The sequence below is a fragment of the Chrysemys picta genome, chromosome 5 (genome assembly GCF_011386835.1).
Source record: "Chrysemys picta bellii isolate R12L10 chromosome 5, ASM1138683v2, whole genome shotgun sequence".
Classification (NCBI taxonomy): domain Eukaryota; kingdom Metazoa; phylum Chordata; order Testudines; family Emydidae; genus Chrysemys; species Chrysemys picta.
Window position 1 is genome coordinate 35963081 of NC_088795.1, and position 16810 is coordinate 35979890.

The 16810-nt window shown below is 39.3% G+C and overlaps 1 long non-coding RNA gene across 1 annotated transcript; it reads right to left on the reverse strand.

The window, feature by feature from the left end:
• Positions 1-1342: 1342 nt before the first annotated feature.
• Positions 1343-15554, reverse strand: LOC122174661 (uncharacterized). The gene is made up of 3 exons (XR_006176761.2): positions 15369-15554; positions 9024-9116; positions 1343-8543 (listed from the first exon to the last, which is right to left on the reverse strand). It is a non-coding gene; the product is annotated as an uncharacterized LOC122174661 (long non-coding RNA).
• Positions 15555-16810: the final 1256 nt, after the last annotated feature.

Here is a 16810-nt window from a genome sequence, read left to right on the forward strand (position 1 = left end):
TAACTAACAAGACCCCTCTTGTCTAACAAGAAATGCTTACCCAAAGTCCTTTTTACAGCATATTCATCCAGGATGGCTGAGCCCTTCCCTTCATGAGACCAAGCCCTCTGGCAGCATATCTCCCCAGATGGATGGTAGGGGGTCTTTCTGCACCCCTAGGTATATTAGATCACTCTCTTGTTCTTTACCTGTAAACAGGTTTCCCTCTTCTGCTGTTCAACTCTTCCTGTTAATTTCCTCACTTGAAGTTCCAGCAATCTCTTCATTAGCATTTGACTTGGTATGCAAATAGAATCCCATTGTAAAACACATAGTATACAATGGCCAACCAGAGAGATAAATGTCTCCCACCTTTTCTCTGGTGGAACCTCTCTTAAGGCATATTACTGCTGGGTGACCCACCTTTAACTTCAAGGCTTTAAAAACATAATTTCCAGTATATGTTGTGACAGACCCAGACCAGTGGGGTACAGGAGTCTGGTATAGGGCAAATATACTGGTCACTGGATGAGTAGTTTTCTGTTCCCTGAGTGACCAGAGCAGGGGCTGCACTAGAGTAATCAAGAACCTGCTAGAACCAGTTAAGGCAGGCAGGCTAATTAGGACACCGGGAGCCAATTAAGAAGAAGCTTCTAGAAGCAATTAAGGCAGGCTAATCAGGGCACCTGGGTTTTAAAAAGGAGCTCACTTCAGTTTGTGGTGCAAGTGTGAGGAGTTGGGAGCAAGAGTTACAGGGAGCTGAGAGGGTGTGCTGTTGGAGGACTGAGGAACACAAGTGTTATCAGACACCAGGAGGAAGGTCCTGTGGTGAGAATAAGGAAGGTGTTTGGAGGAGGCCATGGGGAAGTAGCCCAGGGAGTTGTAGCTGTCATGCAGCTGTTACAGGAGGCACTATAGACAACTGCAGTCCACAGGGCCCTGGGCTGGAACCTGGAGTAGAGAGTGGGTCTGGATTCCTCCCAATTGACCTGGACTGTGGGTTCTTCCAGAGGGGAAGGTCTCTGGGCTGTTCCCCAACTCACATGGTGAATCTCTGAGGCAAGAAAATCTGCCAATAAGCTCAGGACCTGTCAAGATAGAGGAGGAACTTTGTCACAATGTGCATAACTCCTTACATATTAACTGCACATACACTTTGCAAAGATTATGATGGCCTGTGTGACACAGGCAGCATTCAGCAGAAACCTTACATGACACTCTGTGGTGAATTAGAATGTAAATACCAGGCGCAGGGGACCCTTACGCACCCTTGTGCCCTCTGCCAGTTGGCAGTCAGAGGTCATTGGGTCACAGACACTTGTCTAGATCTCCAACACAAATTTAAAATAGTTAGATGCTTGTTTATAATAGAGATCATTGACATAAACTAAAAGATTTCTATGCAATCCCCTCACCACTGAAGGGGAGAGGGAGATAAAGAATGGGTATCTTTAAAAACGGTTTTAATTTGTGTCAGCAAATACAATATAGAATCAGATGAATTTTCCATGGCTTCAAGTTCCTTGTGAACATTTCACACAATTGATGATGTACAGTGGGCTAGATTAGCCAGGGAGGGGGCTGGTATAAATCACTATAGCTCCTTGTAAGACCGTTAACACCAGCTTGAGGATCTGGCACAATAGGTGTGTCTATAGGTATATAACATACATAGTCACAGATATACTGTTTACTGCGAACTCTGCAAGAAAATATTTTAAGGGTTCTATGTTCCTGGCAGATTAACACTTTTTTTTTTTCTGGCTCAGGAGAGGAAGAAAACCCTGTGGGAGAAGCTCTGAAAAGCCAGCATTCTCTTAAATTGAACAGACAGGAAAAGACATGACATTTATAGTGCAGCAGTTTATTTCGAAGGGATTAGTGGATGAGATTTTAGGAATAAATACAATGTACATTAGGTTTAGAAAAAGCTTTTCCCCAGAGTACTGGAAGCGCCATTGATTTCTGACACTAGGTCAGAAACTTAAAATGTAATGCTGAGTCAATAAGAATAGACTATGCCTCATGTGCACCAATTGCTTCAGCTACAAGTGTTTTTACTGCAGTAGCAAGAGGCCTAGCCATGAGTTCAGCTTTGATGTCTAATTATGCCCATAACATCAGTGGGCCAAATTAATCCCTGATGCAATTCCTTTGCAATTAATTAAGTGAATTAGTTCAATTATCGATTTAAAGTTTGGTGTTTCCTTTTATTATTTTCTGTGACCACTGAGTTTTAGCTAAATAGCTGCCAAATTCACAAGGCTAAAACAATGGGATTGTGCTCTATGGGCCTCTATCCAAAGCCCACTGAAGTCAATGAGAGTATTTCCAATTATTTCAGCGGGTTTTGGTCAGGCCTTAAATTGGCTGTTCAGTTTTAAGTGTGTGCTGTTTGTATCCAGAGCGCCTTATTATTGTCCCAATCCAGCTGAGCAATTAAGCATGTACTTAACTTTCAGCTTGCAAGTAATTTCACTGAAGTCAGTGGTAGTTCCTGTGATTGCTAACACTGTAAAACAAACCGTATTATAACTTCTTGGGTTTATATAATTGTAGAGGGAATTGGGCAAATTACTTGTAGCAAATGTATTTGAATTTTCTCTTTTCAAATTATCAAACAGACTTTAATTTTTATGAATTTGTTCAGTATTCAGAATTTTTCAAAAACCTTACACAACTGTGGTCCAAGGATTGTTTGCAAACTATTTGTTCTGTCTGTGGTTTTAACTCTTCATTGTTCAGTCTGTGCAATTCTCCTAAATAGAGCTGGGTGACTTTTTTTTTCTATAACTTTTTTGGATGAAAATTGCAGGTTTGGTGACACCAAAATATTTCTCAAATTTTTGACTGTATTATTTAATTTTTAAAAATAAACAAAACTAAAAATTCCAATGAACCAAAATGGCTTGTTTGGACACTTGAAATAAAATGTTTCCATTTTTATTTGACATGGCTTTTTGTTTCAAATTTTCCTTTCATTTTATTTTAAAAAATTAATTTATAAATGCTCAAAATTTAAATATTCCATTTTGGGTTGAACAAAATTATTTGTTTGACCCATTACTAAAGTGGTGATTACTATTCAGTTAACAGGAAACCTTAAAAATTGTTTCACTTTGACTCAAAATTGCCAGCAAACAAAAAAAATGTTCTTTCCACATCTGTGTCGCATGCTCTTGTTTCTCCTGAATAAGATGACAGCAACTTTTATAGACAAGAGGGGGGGAAATCAAAGACACTTCCAGAGATGCCTAAAGAGATGCCTAAAGAACATCTTCAGAGTGACCTATTGTATGGGGGGAGGGATAGCTCAGTGGTTTGAGCATTGGCTTACTAAATCTGGGGTTGTGAGCTTAATCCTTGAGGGAGCCATTTGGGGCAAAAATCTGTCTGGGGATTGGTCCGGTATTGAGCAGTGGGTTGGACTAGATGACCTCCTGATGTCCCTTCCAACCCTGATATTCTATGAACACATTTGCAGTTTGGCAAACGTCAGATGTTATCCATCACTAATATGGTCATTGTCATTCATACTATTGTTCATTATTAGCCTGTTTCAGAAGTCAGCCTTAGGGAAACTACATCCAAACTCATAAAACAAATGCCCCTCTAAATGACTTCTCACACTATAAGAGCAGTTGTAAAAAGGAAAAGGGAGAGAAAAGGGAAAACATTTGGAACCATTGTATTTTATGTCAAGTATCGGGGGTAGCCATGTTAGTCTGTATTCACAAAAACAACGAGGCACCTTAAAGACTAACAGATTTATTTGGTATTAATTGTAAGGTAGCTCCCTTCTCTTCATGTGTCAGTATAATAATGCCTGCATCTGTGATTTTCACTCCATGCAATTGAAGAAGTGGGTTTTTTACCCACGAAAGCTTATGCCCAAATAAATCTGTTAGTCTTTAAGGTGCCACCGGACTCCTCGTTGTTATTGTATTTTATGTAATTTATAAAATCCTGTAAATTACATATTAGTAGGATGGACTTTTTTTTTCTCATAAAGAAGATCCCTTCATGCCTTGTGATTTCCAGAGAGGGCAGGGGCTCTTGTTTCCATAACTGGCTCTACCATATGTTTTTTTTGTGAGACTTTGGGCAAGTCACTGGGGACTTGATTCTCCCTTTCATTACATCAGGACAAATGGGGGAATATGCTGAAATTAAGGAAGCTCTACTGGTGTAAAACTGCTGGAAGGAATAGGAAAATCAGGCTTTTACTCTCTATACATCAGTTCCCCACCCCAACTTTGAAATGGATATGGGAATTTTTCCCTTTCTCACTGGGGTGTTTAGAATTAATTCATTAGCATGTGAGATGTTCAGCGGTTACAAAGATGAGGGCCTTATAAATACCTAAAAAGGGGAAATACCTGGATTTTCAAAAGCACTCAACATTGGCCTAATCCTGCCTCCAGTGAAGTCAATGGGAGTTATGCTCTAGATTTCACAGAAGCATGGTTAAATCAATGCTATGAGCTTTTGCAAAATCCCACTCTACATCTCCAGGATGCTCAAAGTACAATGTGATTTGCCCGTTACTCTGAGTACCAGCAATAGTTTTTGTAAAACAGTGGAGAAAAGGTAAGGGCTAGCACTCAGCTCCTATCTTATGCTGCCTCAGAGCTCTAGCTAATACATAGCTGCTTTTTATTTTTATGGTATGTACATCTAGCCCATAAATAGCCAGACAGCATTTAATTTTTCCCATTTTGGATCATTTGAACTCCTCTTGGAATGGAGAGCTTCAGTAGTATGAAAATGAAAGATTGATGTAGCACAGGAACTACTAAATGATGTGGAAAGATTACATTCTGCACTTATTTCACATAATTTTTCAAAATTATTATGATGTAGTAGTTTTCTCATGTAGGGGACTTTTGACAAGTACTCGCCCACTGAGCACATCCTAACATTTAAGCTTACCCCCATATGCATTTCTTTCTGTTGTCAGAAAAAACGTTTACTGGGAGCAGGTATGCAGACGGAAGAAAGCATGTCTGATCGCTCCATCTGCTACTCTTTTGAGCTCAGCCCTGTGGTCTTTACTCAGCTAACACTCCCAGTTGCCACTGCTGTAGATCATTCAGCTAAGCCATTTGGTATCTTCTAAACACTGAGCTCTTGATTCCATTATCACTTACACTGGTATTAATTCCACCCAAGTCAATGAAGTTACACTGGAACACAACTGGTGAGAGTCCAGAATCAGGCCTCAAAGTTAGTGGAGTTTCAATATTTTTTAAGTCATGGCAACTAAATTAAAGAAATTGTAACAAACAACTATGGGCAGACATTACTATGTTAAGAGAATAACAGTAGAAAGTAAAGATGACTTTGTTCAGTTGTGTCTATGGCTCTGATCCTGCAAACACTTATACACATGCTTAACTTTAGTCACAAATAGTCCCATTGACTTCAGGAGAATGACTCACATGCTTAAAGATAAGAATGTGTATAAATATTTCCAGGACTGGGACCTATATTGTCTCTGCCTAAAGAAGCTTCAAAAATGAAATGTGATGAATATTGACTACAAAAGCACTGTACACTCACAGGCATGCACACAAGTCCACCCACTTGCAGAACTCCAGACAGAAGGTTTATGTTGAATTAGCAGTGGAAATATTTCAGGCCCTTCCAGAAGCACCATCTGTTTCTGTGGCTGGTCTCTGTTTTGGTTATTTATGAACTTGTAGATTTATCAGGTTCACCTTTGGATAGCCTCCTACAACAACTATTGACAATTTAGCTTTTAGAGATGCAAGGGATTCGTGTTACCATTGTACTGAAAGTACCTCAAGCCTTGTCACATTATATATAAATGCAGGCACAAATAGGAAAACAGCTATATTTTCACATGGCAAAGGGAATTCCAGCCTCTCACATCTGTAATCTATGTGATGACACTATGCTAATTAGTTTCTTTAAGAGACTAACAGAAAAGCAAATTTCAAAAAGACTATTATTGGAAAAGAATTTCCCCATTGCAGTTATCACACACAATCTGTCTTTTCTGTATGTCATAATGCAGCAGAGGGGGAGGAGAAAGAGGGGACAGATTTACAAAAAGGAAAAACAGGGGAGGAGGGGGAGAGAACAGTCAGCTGGCTCTTCATGTGGCTTCACTTTTGTGTCAGGCTGTCAAAGGCCCTTATTTTGCAAACTAAGCATATAGTGTCTCATTCTGTACCATTGAAGTGAATGGCAAAACTCCCATTCACTTCAATAGGCCAGGATCAGGTCTATAACTAGCAAGACTACAATAAAATCAAATTGTACTAAACTTTGGTTTTGTCAACTTTTGTCAGGTCCCAAATCAAGGCTAGCTCAGTTCTAGGTCACAAGTAAAATTCATTACAACATTGTGAATGAATAGGGGGCAAAGAGTGTGTCAGGCCTGATGTGAGTTAAAGCATGGGGGACCCTCTGCCAGTTGGCATTGAGGGGCTTCTGGGGTCATAAAAACAAAGCAAAATTCAGTGTTGGATACATAAATATTTTTACAAATATAGTACTGTAGGAAATAAGTCCTGAACCAATAAAATTGATATTCTATACAAACACAAGGTTACTATGTAACTCCATTGTTTTTGTCTTAGGGCTGATGAACAATATTGCCTATTTCATCTCCCATAGGCAGAGGGAGGCCCCCAAATGCCCTCTCCCATATAGATATTAATCCAGCCCCAGAAGAAGGGAGGAGCCAAAAAGGAATAGGGGGTCAATTAATCACTAGGCACAGGAAAATAATTCAAGAATGAAAGTGAGGTCAGAGTTTCAATATGAGTGTGTCCAAGGGAGACAGTCTTCTCTGCAGAGTGGGTACAAACTGGTGGAAACATGTGTAAGCTTCTGAATACTGAGACACACAAAGGAGTTTCAGTGGAAATCTCTGCCAGGATTCCTTCAGGGACATCCCCCTACAGTATCCCATTAGTAAAGGCTAAATCCAGGTGGGCTGCTCTGGCAGAGCACATTGCTACTTCAGAAGGACAGCCATGCATTTTTAAAGGACCCCTTGTACACCCCTAATGACTTGTGAGCAAAGTTATCTTTGCCCAGTGGTGTACAAACTATCAGAAGACTGTACAGTCAGCTCTCCCTAATGGTTGAATTTATTCCATAGCCCTCCAGGCTTTTTGGAATGCTTTCATTAGAAGGTGTACATATAAATCATTCCACTGTGCTATTAGAATGCTGTATAAGAGACAGCTTACATTAAGGTACACATTTATCTGCTTCAAAACATTTTTATGTAAATTAATTAAAATATTTTGAAATGTTTTCAAGTTGAACTAACAGTCTGATACTTATGGTGCCTGGCTCCCCTCTGAAAGATGCTAATAGTAAGTGGGACTATACATCACATGGAGAAAGATCTATAACTCTGTACAGAAATGAAAAAAGGAGCAAAACAAAATACTTTGGGATTTGCCTGTCATTCTTTTTATGCTACCTAGATTTCCATCGCTAGTAACCTTCCTTACAATTCAGCTGAGGGGCTTGTGGTGTAAAATATAATAGAAGTTTCAATTGCATCTAATAAAGTCTTATCAGTAAGCTCGTACATGTATTTTGGTGCAGTACTAGGAATACATTGCTGCAAAGTGATCTGATCTGCTCAATCTCAGGGGCCAAAAGAAAGATGTAAAATCATGTTGGCCTCATTCTTATCTTTTTTACTCTGAGACTTTCACTGGTATAACTGCTTTGACTTCAGTGGAGAAACTCATGGTTTTTGTTTTTTTAGCAGTGTAAATGAAAACTACCAACCCTGTATCCCTTCCCATTAGCATAACTTCAGCTAGAATGCAGAAGATGTGTGGGAAGTGGAACAAAGCTGACTTTACTTTCTTAGTTTCACTAAGATAGATAGGCAGGGAGCTATACAAAATTCACCCAGAACTATACATGATCTGATATTAAAACGTGTGCTTTAAACTTCTTCCTTTTTAGGCTTCTAACTCCGTAAAAATGATTAGGCATATTAGACCAAAATCTGAGATTCTTGCATTCAAGCTAAATTCCTGCTAGCAGGACTGAGAGTTTTCCTGAACAAGGGCCTCAGGATATAACCTTTTATTTAACAGTTGGAACTTTCCTCCATCCAAACCAAATATATATCACATAAGTCTGTTTCATTATGTATGTTAAATATCTTTTCTTCATTTTAAAGGACAAACTTAAATTATCCACAACACGCACACATCAATTTGGCTCTGGATGATGCAGGGAATTGATAATGGGATATAGAATCATCCACTTCCTCGGTTGCTAGTTCAAATCCAGCCCTGGTCTGCAACATGATTGAAAGTTGATGTTATCTGATGGTCTATGTTAAACTAGCTTGGTGATCTCAGTCCTACTGGAAAAATGTCCACACGGCTCCCATTTGCCACTTACTGGTATCCTTACTGGCAGTCTCTGAAAAAACTGAAAGACAGTGGAAATAGAACTGCTCATCCTAGAAATGTTTCCTCCAGGTCAGGCCTGAAATAAGGTTGGTTCAGCAGTGTGGAGAAGTTGATACTGCCGCAGCATATACTGTAGCTGCCCTGTGGATAAATTGAGCGGGGTTTTAAGATGGCACCCATTAAAAGCACATTAGTCACAAGAAAACCTTTCATTTGCATTTCTTAATGTTATAAAAATGCACAAAAGTTTTTCACAAGGCTGTTTAAAGCAAGGCTATTAATTTTATGATAGACATGAAACCTGCTACACCACTAGAGAATAACACACTACTGATTATTTTCAAATGACCCATTCCAACACCAGTCCTTAGTGGCAGAAAACTAAAATGCAGTTATGTAGCTGCACCTGCATTTTTCAGGAGTATATTTCCTATCCGAATTTGCATGTTATGAATTATTGTCATTACTTTTTAGAAATAGTGTGTAGGTTGCATGCAGAATACAATTCTGAAGGTAAGAGCATTCTCCTCCCAGGTGACTCCATGACTGTGACGGTTAGGAACTAATAGGCATGGGCTGGGATCCAGTCTAAAAATAATGTAAAAAAGTAAAATTAATTACTTGAGTCTCATCTCCTGAAAGAGGCCTCCTCAGCCGCAGCCCTGTTTCCAGCTGGAGTGGGAAGCCGCTCCAAATCCCCACTCAGAGAGGCCACTAAGAAAATGCAAGTTAAAAATATTATTAAGAAAATGCAAGTTAAAGTGCAAGTATTAAAATCCTGTTGGGAAACCTGATTAAAGAAGTAATAGATCAGAAACAAGTGTGGAAGGGGGTTACCAAACAAACAAAGCAATGATTTGACCACTAGAGGGCACTTTGGCATCGGGTTTGATTATCGAACTTGCTCAATTAGATGCTTTCCTTACGAAGTAATTATTAGGCAGTTATCTGTCTAATTCAGAAGACACTAGCTGTCACTGTCTGAAAAACTAAACTCCACTTTTGTTATACAGATTTTATAGTATTAATAGGATTGTGGGTATTACAGCATTATTAGGATGGGGTATAGAACATTAACTCTGTAGGTTGAGGATAAGCAGGATGCTTGTAAATCATGATCTAAAGCAGTGGTTCTCAACCAGAGGACCGGGGCCCCCTGGAGGGCTGCGAGCTGGTTTGAGGGGGACTGCCAAGCATAGCTGGCATTAGACTCACTAGGGCCCAGGGCAGAAAGCTGAAGCCCCACCATGGAGGACTGCAGTCCGGGGCCCTGAGCTCCAGCACCTGGGGCTGAAGCTGAAGCCTGAGCAACTTAATTTCCCAGTGCTCCTTCCTTCTGGCATGGGCCACCAGGCAATTGCCCTCCTTCCTGTCCCTTAATGCCAGCTGTAGATTTTATATGGAGAAAAGCTAGTGTCATTCATTGAGGTGAATGGGATTTTTGTCATAGACTTCAAAAGGACCAGGATTTGGCCCTAAATGAGTGAGTGATTTTTAATCCCTTTATTTGGAAGAGCTGAGTTCCTATTTCGCATTATTTTTATATGTAAATTGATAGATGCAACCTAACTGTGGTGGGTGAAATGGGACACTACTTTGTTGTATAATTTGTTAAAGGACTTCCCTGCTTTTTGTGGTGATACACTGTAACTACCTGTAAATATACCTATGAAACAAACAGTTAAAAGAAGTTTCACTGAATTTTCAGAGGCTAGAGAAAATGTGTGTGGTTTTCCCAGCCTGTGAGATCTTGAGATTTCAAATCCCCCTCCTCCCCTCCCTTCCGCCCCAACCCCACATCAGGATGAAAAGTAGAGATCTTGAACATTTGTGAAAGTAGAAAATTTTGAAAAAAACATCAGATTGGGTCGAGCAAAGTGTTTTTGTTTTGATAAAGCCTCATTTTGATTTTGAACTTATTTTACATCAAAAACAGCCCTATCCCAGGAACGCTTTCAGTTTGATGAATCTGCATTTTCTGATGAAAAAATATTTTAATTAAAAAATTCCTACCAGACCTCAGACAAATTTGAAAAGATTGGGTCCAATTTTCTAGACATCTTTGATTAATTCTTACTGGATGGAAACCAAGATGTCGCTCTCCTTTCTCCTCCCTTCCCCTCTTCTCTCCTTTCCTTTCCCTACCTTCCCATTCCTCTCCTTTTTTGTTCTTTTGTCCTTTATTTTTTCTCTCCCCTTATTTTTTGGGAGGAAATCTTCAGTAATTGTGTGTGTGTGTGTGTATGTGTATATATATATATATATATATATATATATATATATATATATATATATATATATATATATATATATATATTTATATCCTGATCTGCTCTATATAGAGGCACTACCCACTAAGGAGTCCTATTCCAGAGATGTGCTGCACGGGAGCCCCTGCATAAAGCCTGAAAAAAAGAGTTTATATCTTGGATATCAGAAGACTCTATAAACACACTACAGAATATTTCACTTATTGGCAAAGACATGTACACTTTTCTGGTAGTACCTTGCTCTTAGCAACTATATACCACTTTCATTACAGAGAGTCCAGAGCCACAAAATTCAGAGCTGGATCTGAATTTTTAACACTTCAAAGTTTGAAGCTGACAGGGTTTTGGTTTAACTCATGATACAGGCACAAAACTCAGATCCAGGTTCATATTTTGGGGATGTTTGGCTCTGAGGTTTTGATTTAGGCCCATTTATTAACAAGCTCTAAAAACTAAAAACCCATTAAAACCTACAAATTGTCTGTGTGGCTTTTGTATTAATCTAGGTAAATTGAAATGTGAAACAAACAATGGATCTTATCAATACGTTCATGTCCTATTCCAGTGTGAGAAAAAATATACTCTAACATTTTTATCTCATCATTGGCCCCTGATCATTTATTTTCCCTTCTTTTTGCTAATGAGGCTATTGGGGTGTATTGCAGAGAGTTGAATTTTGACCATATGAGCAAGAATCCCTGAAATTTAGCCAAGCATGTTTCCTTACAAGTTGAAAACTCAGACCAGGTTTAAACAAACTGTAATAGAGTTTTGAGTGTCTGAAAGCCATTTATAGTCTCCAGTGGGAAGAATGAGCCTGATCTTCCTAACCACTTATGTGTGGGAGTACCTTGGCTCACATGAGTTGTCCCACTAAAGTCAATAGGACTATTCATGTGCAAATGGCTGCAGGTCCTGGTGTCATGTGATAGTAGTTTTGCATGTCTTGAAACCTGAAGCCAGGAAAAAGTTGATATTTTGTTGAGTTTTGTTTTGAAACTGAGTGCTTTTGAACCCGGAACTTTAAGAGAAACGTAGATTGCCCAAACCCTGCAAGGTTTTAAGGAAAGATCTGAAGGAGGATAATATAGTGACTTTGCAGTTTTTTTACTTGGCGCTCTTCCCAGACATAAAGGGGTGAGATGGGAGAAAACACAAAGGATTTTGAGGGAACGTTGAACTAATGGACAATAAAGGCTGGCATCACTGTGAGAGTGGAGGCAGGTGTCAACAGCCGAGTAATGTTTAAGATAAGAGCAGTAAGGTGGGGTTAGGGAAAAAGAACATTAAAAGCTAAAGCAATTGAAATATTTGCATTGGAAGAAGGGGAAGTAAAACTTATTTACAAATTCTTAGATGATGCATGAGCCAGAAAGGAATACCACTCACTCTCCCAGAGCTTGTGGTTCTGTGGAGCTAAGCAGACCAGCATAAAAATAGTAAATATTTGTTTGTTCTCGAAGTGGCCTAGGTGACACTAGATATGCACATGGTTTACCTTCCTCTGCCTTAGAACAGTTTAAATTGGGAGATTGACATCAGCGGAGTGTAAAGCTGAAGTAAGTGAGCAGAGAAATAGGCCTGGTGGGAGCTGGTCTGTTTGAGTTAAGAAGCTGCCATTTTAACAGTCACTTTTCCTGTGTAGAACTGGGATTTTAAACTACTTTTAAAATGCTTAATTTTACATATTATGCAAAGTTTTTTCTCATGTTAAAGTGAATTTTAATGCTTGTTAGAGGCTGACATGTCTTGTGCTGCTGGAAACTAAAGGTCTGTTTCACCATTGAACAGGTCCAGCACAGGCAACAGCAGAAAGAACTACCCTGACCATATGCCTCAGACCTATTCAGAAGCATTCTCCAAAGTTGAGGAAGAAGTTTAACTCCATGTTCGGTGCCTTTTTTGCTGTTACCTCCAGCAGGGGTGTCAATGGTAGCGATTTGTAGATGGGAATGCCTGTCCATACAAAACTGCACTGAGATCACCCAGCACATTTCACACAGCCCATCACACAGCCGTCATGTAATTCTGTGCTGGATTGGTTCTTATACCGTACTTAACATCACAGCAGCTGAGCACCTTTTAGTAATTACCTCCTACCTGGGACTGATTTACATTGGTGAAAAAAAGGTTCTAGGTTTCATTTCAGAGCCATCCTGTCCACATTTTTGCCTTATTTCTGTTGACTTGCATCAGTGATATGGCACCAAACAGCAGTGAAAGGGTTGATATAGCACAGAACAGCCCATTTAAACTCCCAACACTTGACTTTCTGAAATTGCTGAAAAGGTCATGGTTTTCATTCTTCCTTTTTAAGAACACCAAAACTGTCATTTCCTAGATGCAATACATTTAGCAGTAGAGCACTTACTGAACCCAGGCAAACGTTTTTTGCTGAAAATTGCAGTGTTAACTGCCAATAACTTGTTAGTGGCATGAATCAAAAGGCCCACATTTGCACAAGGGAATATTGATTTTGAGTCTTGTAGGAGGACTCTGCATACAAGAAAAGAAAGTCTAAGAAACGTAATTCTCTTTCTATAGAATGGATGAATGTGCACTGTGAAGTTAAGTCTTTAAATGTGTATAACTGGCATAAAAAGCCCCATTACACCACTCAATTTTTTACTATTAAGAACTATTTCTGAGTCTCTTTTAATTCAAATTAGGTACCCTTTAGTTCGAGTCAGCAGTATCCCCATGGGCCAGTTAGAGCACAACATTTCGGTGCTCTCTGCCGTTCACACCCTGATAGTCCTCATTGTGGTGAAATGTAGACATAGCCTCAGTTTGTGGCAGAAAATGTAATCAAATCAGCCTTTCTACACAAGAGTACAACTGTGTGGTAATCTGCACTAAGCACTAGAATCTACCAGTCTACGTATTGGAAACAGAGACACTGGGTTGGAGATGATTAATCCGGCTGGTCAGACTGGGTAATTTCTAACAATATGACAGCATATTGTTAACCGAGCCATTCACCTTTCTGTTATGAAGGTTCTGTGATTGCCTTATGGATTTTTACTGGGTAGTAAAATTTTGTTTTGAGTACATAGGGCAAAGAGAGACAATTAGGAAGCACTGCTTCTAAAAGAGCTAATCCCAGCTGAATAACTAAGGACTGAATAACTTGGAAAAATATAAAAATGAAGGAAAAACAGGAAAGGAACTGAAGTGTGCATATAATACTACATTTAAGGGCCTGTCTACACTTAAAATGGTGCAACTGTGCCACTGCAGCACTTCAGTGAAGACGCTAGGTAATCCACCTTCCCGAGAGACAGTAGCTAGGTTGATGGGCTCATTCTCCTGTTGACCTAGTGCTGTCTACACCAGGGTTTAGGTTGGTTTAACTGCATCACTCAGAAGTGTAGACTTTTCACATCCCTGAGCAATGTAGTTATACTGACCTAATTTCCTAGTGTACACCAGCCCTTAAATGGGCTTCAGCTTCAGTATGTCTGCACTAGCTTTTCCAAATGTAAAGAACATCTGGACCCTACTCCAAAATATATTTAGAAACGATTCTGCATAGCAATGGCTTAGATATTATGAATTTTTCTTCCATTAAGAAAAAACTGATTTTTGTTTTACAGCTTGTCTGGTTTTGCTCCTGTTTGCCTAAGGTAGGTGCTAGTCCTCTATTTGTAACATCAGCCCCAATATAGCCAAGGGCCTGCTTCTGCACCACTAGAGTCATTCAGAGCAGCATCAGGACCCAAATGCAATGTCACACTTTGGAATAAATAGTAGAAGATGAATTTAAGACGCACTATTTTTTCATGCTAGGATCCTACTGGATATTGTCATCCCCAAGTTTCAGAAATCATTAGTTAGGCACCAAAAATCATGAGACTTTAAAAAATAAGTGTTCCTTTTATCTGCCTTCTGGTTTCTGAACCATTTGGGTGCAGTCCAGTCATGTTTTCAAGCTTTTCTCCATAGCCCAGATGACTAGAAACTTTTCTGTTTTTTTTGACAGGTTTCAGAGTAGCAGCCGTGTTAGTCTGTATCCGCAAAAAGAAGAACAGGAGTACTTGTGGCACCTTAGAGACTAACAAATTTATTAGAGCATAAGCTTTCGTGGACTACAGCCCACTTCTTCTTATGCATCTTGATATGCATCCGAAGAAGTGGGCTGTAGTCCACGAAAGCTTATGCTCTAATAAATTTGTTAGTCTCTAAGGTGCCACAAGTACTCTTGTTCTTCTTTTTTCTGTTTTTGTTTGTTTGTTTTACGCAAGATCTCAGCTTTCATTTAATGACTGGATTCTATGTACTGAGGATGTGAGAAATATATCAAATGTCACCAGACTCTCAATTAAAAAAAATCACAAGAATTGACAACACAGAGACCAGAAATGGCCCTGAGTCATAAAGTTTGGATACAGACCCAGATTTTCCCAAAGTTTGGAAGTATTCAGGGATGGTGCTTTGATTTGAACTTATCTGTAATGAAGAACAGGAAAAGTAAAAGAGAGAAAATTCAACACCAGACAATGTAAGGGCAGAACTGGTTCACTGTAGCAGTGGAGCTCAAATTTTCCAGGTTCTGTACCTAAATCAAATGGGAACATGTGCTGTATTCCAAAAAGAATAAGGCAAAACAGACTCAGTTATCCACCATTTATCCTTCTCCCCCCAGTCAGACTTCTACCCTTCAGCAGTACAATCATCCACCCAGTTCCCCTCTTACCTTCCTTCTCTGAAGTCCCAAAACATACTGCAATTTAGTTCCTCTTCTCCCAGTCATAGCTCTCTACATGGCAGATCTTGGCAGCAGCTCCAGCTCTAGGAGCAAACATAAAGCCAGATAAGCACTGTGACCTGAAGGGGAATGGAAAGGTTATTGTGCTACATGAGGACTTTTTGCCCCCACTGAATTCTTCAGGCTATTTGGTGAAGCATCTGGGGGTCTGGCAGAGAAATAGATTTGCAAGCCTGCCTCCTTCTGGTGCAGTTTTGCAAAGCTACTCTATGAGCTTGTGTACATGAAGAAATTGACAGGAGGAGGTATTGCAGATTAAGCTACCCAGCATAGCTATTCTGGAATAGCTCTCTCTGTGCACACTACTCCGGAATAAAAGTGATTTTATTTCAGAATAATTACTCTGCTTTGGAAGAGCACTAATTCTTCTTATTTTTATTCTAGAATAGGGTGTCCACGCAGGAAGCTATTCTGAAATAGTTTATTCCACAAAAGCTATTTTGATAATTTCCCCATGTAGACCAGCCCTAATCTAGTGCAACCAGGCCAGGTTTTGAGAAAGGAGGATGTGCCCCACATACCATACATTATTTATTTGAAGAGGAAGTATGGTCTATTGGTTAGAAAACATAACAGTCTCTCAAATATCCTGGCTTCTAGTCTTGGCTCTTGTATTTATTTGCTGTGTGTAGCCTAATCTCTGTTTGAAATAAATGTAATATTTACCTGACAGTGGTGTTTTGAGGCTTAATTACTGCTGATAAAATACTTTGCAATTCTCAGATAAAAGCACTAATATTTAAGGTTTGGAAAAGAGGGGTATGGAATAGGAATATAAAGCTTAGTTATTGGTGACTTCAATTTTCTCTTGCTTACATTTCCCTCTAGAGCTGTTAGACAAAGTGAAAAGGAAGAAGACTCTTGCTCTCCTTTTAATTTTAATAACGAAACAGGTTTGTGGACCTAGAGTCTTTATAAAATTCTTTCATGGTTGTAGATTTGAGACATTCTACCAGGATGTCTCTCCTGAACTTGAACTAAGATGCTAGGTAAACCAACAAATCCCAGAGCATTTTATTAGCTAAAAGAGCTCTACTTGTGTTATATGAACTACAAGGACTCTACGTAATCAGATTATAAATAATTTGGGGCAGGGGCAGTGTTTTCATTGTGTATCTATACAGCGCCTACCACAATGGGGTCATGATCTCTGATTGAAGCCTCTAGATACTACCGTAAATATAAATACTTAATCAAAGGAAAAAAAGGAACATCAAAGCAGACTTCACCCAGTTCCCTCAATACTGTGGCATTGTGTCACAGCATCTGTGATAGATGCATCTAAATCAGTTTGCTGAGGTGTGGAGTGGAAAGGTTGACAACTAGAAACAAATTATTTAAAGCTTTTTCTTTCATATTCCTGTGTTTTT